We start from the raw sequence: 6,000 nt of genomic DNA, 5'->3' as shown, positions 1-6,000 counted from the left end.
AGTCGGTCCTCTTGTACTGAAGTCGGCATTGTGCTTTTTGTATCTAATTCAGATGCAATTTCTGTGTTTCATCGTCAATACGAAGGTCAGAGAGATACAGTAAACCTGAGGTGAAGCATCGGAATCTATAACTAGTGTCACAGGAATTGTTCAAAACATAGACGGTAAGAAGAGTTAGTCTTCTAGTACTTAAGTCGGCATTGTGCCTTTTGTATTTAATTCCGATGCCATTTCTGTGTTTCATCGTCAATTAGAAGGTCCAAGGGATACAGTAAACCTGAAGTGAAGCATCGGAATCTATAACTAGTGTCACAGGAATGGTTAAAATCATATACAGTAAGAAGAATCAGTCGTCTTGTACTTAAGTCGGCATTGTGCCTTTTGCATTTAATTCCGATGCAATTTCTGTGTATCATCGTCAATAAGAAGGTCAGAGGGATATAGTAAACCTGAAGTGAAGCATCGGAATCTATAACTAGTGTCACAGGAATGGTTCAAAGCATAGACAGTAGGATGGGTCAGCATTCTTGTACTTAAGTCAGCATTGTGCCTTTTCTATTTTATTCCGATGCAATTTCTGTGTTTCGTCGTCAATAAGAAGGTCAAGGGATACAGTAAACCAGAAGTGAAACAACGGACTCTATAACTAGTGTCACAGGAATGGTTCAAAACATAGACAGTAAGATGAGTCTGTCTTTTGTGCGTATGTCGGCATTGTGCCTTTTGTATTTAACTCCGATGCAATTTGTGTGTTTCGTAGTCAATAAGAAGGTCCTAGGGATACAGTAAACCTTAAGTGAAGCATCGGAATCTATAACTACTGTCACAAGAATGGTTCAAAACATAGACAGTAAGAAGAGTCGGTCCTCTTGTACTGAAGTCGGCATTGTGCTTTTTGTATCTAATTCAGATGCAATTTTTGTGTTTCATCGTCAATACGAAGGTCAGAGAGATACAGTAAACCTGAGGTGAAGCATCGGAATCTATAACTAGTGTCACAGGAATGGTTCAAATCATAGACAGTAAGATGAGTCAGACTTCTTGTACTTAAGTCAGCATTGTGCCTTTTCTATTTAATTTCGATGCAATTTCTGTGTTTCATCGTGAATATGAAGGTCAGAGGGATACAGTAAACCTGAAGTTAAGCATCGGAATCTATAACTGGTGTCACAGGAATGGTTCAAAACATAGACAGTAGGAAGAGCCAGTCTTCTTGTACTTGAATCGGCATTGTGCCTTTTGTATTTAATTCCGATTCAATTTCTGTGTTTCATCGTCAATAAGAAGGTCAGAGGGATACAGTAAACCTGAAGTGAAGCATCGGAGTCTATAACTAGTGTCACAGGAATGGTTCAAAACATAGACAGTAGGAAGAGCCAGTCTTTTGTACTTAAGTCGGCATTGTGCCTTTTCTATTTAATTCCGATGCTATTTCGGTGTTTCATCGTCAATAGGATGGTCAGAGGGATAGAGTAAACATGAAGCGAAGCATCGGAATCTATAACTAGTGTCACATGAATGGTTCATAACATAGATAGTAGGAAGAGTCAGTCTTCTTGTACTTAAGTCGGCATAGTGCCCTTTGTATTTAATTCCGATGCAGTTTCCTTGTTTCATCATCAATAAGAAGGTCAGAGGGATACAGTAAACCTGAAGTGAAGCATAGTAATCTATAACTAGTGTCACAGAATGGTTCAAAACATAGAGAGTAGGAAGAGTCAGTCTTCTTGTACTTAAGTCGGCATTGTGCCTTTTGTATTTAATTCCGATGCAATTTCTGTGTTTCATCGTCAATAAGAGGGTCAGAGGGATACAGTAAACCTGATGTGAAGCATCAGAATCTATAACTAGTGTCACAGGAATGATTGAAAACATAGTCAGTACGAAGAGTCAGTCATCTTGTACTTAAGTCGGCATTGTGCCTTTTAATTGAATTCCGATGCAATTTCCGTGTTTCATCGTCAATAAGAAGGTCAGAGGGATACCGTAAACCTGAAGTGAAGCATTAGAATCTATAGCTAGTGTCACAGGAATGGTTCAAATCATAGACAGTAGTAAGAGCCAGTCTTCTTGTACTTAAGTCGGCATTGTGCCTTTTGTATTTAATGCCGATGCAATTTCAGTGTTTCGTCGTCAATAAGAAGGTCAAGGGATACAGTAAACCTGAAGTGAAACATCGGACTCTATAACTAGTGTCACAGGAATGGTTCAAAACATAGACAGTAAGGTGAGTCAGTCTTTTGTACATTAGTCGGCATAGTGCCTTTTGTATTTAATTCCGTTGCAATTTCCTTGTTTCATCGTCAATAAGAAGGTCCAAGGGATACAGTCAACCTGAAGTGAAGCATCGGAATGTATAACTAGTGTCACAGGAATGGTTCAAAACATAGACACTAATAAGAGTCAGTCTTCTTGTACTTAGGTCGGCATAGTGCCCTTTGTATTTATTTCCGATGCAATTTCCTTGTTTCATCATCAATAAGAAGGTCAGAGGGATACAGTAAACCTGAAGTGAAGCGTAGTGATCTATAACTAGTGTCACAGAATGGTTCAAAACATAGAGAGTAGGATGAGTCAGTCTTCTTTTACTTAAGTCAGCATTGTGCCTTTTGTATTTAATTCCGATGCAATTTCTGTGTTTCATCGTCAATAAGAAGGTCTGAGGGATACAGTAAACCTGAAGTGAAGCATCGGAATCTATAACTAGAGTCACAAGAATGGTTCAAAACATAGACAGTATCAAGGGTCAGTCTTTTGTACTTATGTCGGCATTGTGCCTTTTCTATTTAATTCCGATGCCATTTCGGTGTTTCATCGTCAATAGGATGGTCAGAGAGATACAGTAAACCTGAAGTGAAGCATCGGAATCTACAACTAGTGTCACAGGAATAGTTCATAACATAGATAGTAGGAAGAGTCAGTCTTCCTGTACTTAAGTCGGCATTGTGCCTATTGTATTTAATTCCGATGCAATTTCTGTGTTTCGTCGTCAATAAGAAGGTCAAGGGATACAGTAAACCTGAAGTGAAACATCGGACCCTATAACTAGTGTCACAGGAATGGTTCAAAACGTAGACAGTAGGGTGAGTCAGTCTTTTGTACATAAGTCGGCTTAGTGCCCTTTGTATTTAATTCCGATGCAATTTCCTTGTTTCATCATCAATAAGAAGGTCAGAGGGATACAGTAAACCGGAAGTGAAGCATAGTAATCAATAACTAGTGTCACAGAATGGTTCAAAACATAGGCAGTAATAAGAGTCAGTATTCTTGTACTTAAATCGGCATTGTGCCTTTTGTATTTAATTCCGATGCAATTTCTGTGTTTCATCGTCAATAAGAGGGTCAGAGGGTACAGTAAACCTGAAGTGAAGCATCAGAATCTATAACTAGTGTCACAGGAATGGTTGAAAACATAGTCAGTAAGAAGAGTCAGTCTTCTTGTACTTAAGTCGGCATTGTGCCTTTTAATTGAATTCCGATGCAATTTCTTTGTTTCATCGTCAATGAGAAGGTCAGAGGGATACCGTAAACCTGAAGTAAAGCATCAGAATCTATAGCTAGTGTCACAGGAATGGTTCAAATCATAGACTGTAAGATGAGTCAGTCTTCTTGTACTTAAGACAGCATTGTGCCTTTTCTACCTAATTTCGATGCATTTTCTGTGTTTCATCGTCAATAAGAAGGTCTGAGGGATACAGTAAGCCTGAAGTGAACCATCGGAATCTATAACTAGAGTCACAAGAATGGTTCAAAAAATAGACAGTATCAAGAGTCAGTCTTTTGTACTTAAGTCGGCATTGTGCCTTTTCTATTTAATTCCGATGCCATTTCGGTGTTTCATCGTCAATAGGATGGTCAGAGGGATACAGTAAACCTGAAATGAAGCATCGGAATCTACAACTAGTGTCACAGGAATGGTTCACAGCATAGATAGTAGGAAGAGTCAGTCTTCTTGTACATAAGTCGGCATTGTGCCTATTGTATTTAATTACGATGCAATTTCTGTGTTTCGTCGTCAATAAGAAGGTCATGGGATACAGTAAACCTGAAGTGAAACATCGGACTCTATAACTAGTGTCACAGGAATTGTTCAAAACGTAGACAGTGAGGTGAGTCAGTCTTTTGTACATAAGTCGGCATAGTGCCCTTTGTATTTAATTCCGATGCAATTTCTGTGTTTCGTAGTCAATAAGAAGGTCCAAGGGATACAGTAAACCTGAAGTGAAGCATCGGAATCTATAACTAGTGTCACAGGAATGGTTCAAAACATAGTCAGTAAGAAGAGTCAGTCTTCTTGTACTTAAGTTGGCATTGTGCCTTTTCATTGAATTCCGATGAAATTTCTGTGTTTCAGCGTCAATAGGAAAATCAGAGGGATACAGTAAACCTGAATTGAAGCATCGGAATCTATAACTAGTGTCACAGGAATGGTTCAACACACAGTCAGTAAGAAGAGTCAGTCTTCTTGTACTTAAGTCGGCATTGTACATTTTGTATTTAATTCCGACGCAATTTCTGTGTTTCATCGTCAATAATAAAGTCCAAGGGATACAGTACACCTGAAGTGAAGCATCGGAATCTATAACTAGTGTTACAGAAATGGTTCAAATCATAGACAGTAAGATGAATCAGTCTTCTTGTACTTAAGTCAGCATTGTGCCTTTTCTATTTAATTCCGATGCAATTTGTGTGTTTCATCGTCAATAAGAAGGTCCAAGGGAGACAGTGAACCTGAAGTGAGGCATCGGAATCTATAACTAGTATCACGGGAATGGCTCAAATCATAGACAGTAAGAGGAGTCAGTCTTCTTGTACTTATTTCGGCATTGTGCCTTTTGTTTTTTAATTCCGATGCAATTTCTGTGTTTCATCGACAATAAGAATTTCCAAGGGATACAGTAAACCTGAAGTGAGACATCGGAATCTATAACTAGTGTCACAGGAATAGTTCAGAACATAGACAGTAGGAAGAGTCAGTGTTCTTGTACTTGAGTCGGCATTGTGAATTTTGTATTCGATTCCGATGCAATTTCAGTGTTTCATCATCAATAAGAAGGTCAGAGGGATACAGTAAACCTGAAGTGAAGCATCGGAGACTATAACTAGTGTCACAGGAATAGTTCAAAACATAGATAGTAGGAAGAGTCACACTACTTGTACTTAAGTCGGCATTGTGCCTTTTGCATTTAATTCCGATGCAATTTGTGTGTTTCATCGTCAATAAGAAGGTCCAAGGGAGACAGTGAACCTGAAGCGAGGCATCGGAATCTATAACTAGTGTCACGGGAATGGTTCAAATCATAGTCAGTAAGAGGAGTCAGTCTTCTTGTACTTATGTCGGCATTGTGCCTTTTGTATTTAATTCCGATGCAATTTCTGTGTTTCATCGTCAATAAGAAGGTCCAAGGGATACAGTAAACCTGAAGTGAAGCATCGGAATCTATAACTAGTGTCACAAGAATGGTTCAAAACATAGACAGTAATAAGAGTCAGTCTTCTTGTACTTAAGTCGGCATTGTGCCCTTTTTATTTAATTCCGATGCAATTTCTGAGTTTCATCGTCAATAAGAAGGTCACAGGGATACAGTAAACCTGAAGTGAAGCATCGGATTCTATAACTAGTGTCACAGGAATGGTTCAAAACATAGACCGTAGGAAGAGTCCATCTTCTTGTACTTAAGTCGGCATTGTGCCTCTTCTACTTAATTCCGATGCAATTTCTGTGTTTCGTCATCAATATGAAGGTCAGAGGGATACAGTAAACCTGAAGTGAAGCATCGGAATCTATAACTAGGGTCTCAGGAATGGTTCAAAGTATAGACAGTAATAAGAGTCAGTCTTCTTGTACTTAAGTCGGCATTGTGCCTGTTGTATGTAATTCCGACGCAATTTCTGTGTTTCATCGTCAATAAGAAAGTCCAAGGGATACAGTACACCTGAAATGAAGCATCGGCATCTATGACTAGTGTCACAGAAAGGGTTCAAATCATAGACAGTAAA

Source organism: Schistocerca piceifrons, unplaced genomic scaffold (genome assembly GCF_021461385.2).
Source record: "Schistocerca piceifrons isolate TAMUIC-IGC-003096 unplaced genomic scaffold, iqSchPice1.1 HiC_scaffold_1893, whole genome shotgun sequence".
Taxonomy (NCBI): Eukaryota; Metazoa; Arthropoda; class Insecta; order Orthoptera; family Acrididae; genus Schistocerca; species Schistocerca piceifrons.
Note: the sequence above shows the minus strand (reverse complement) of the source record.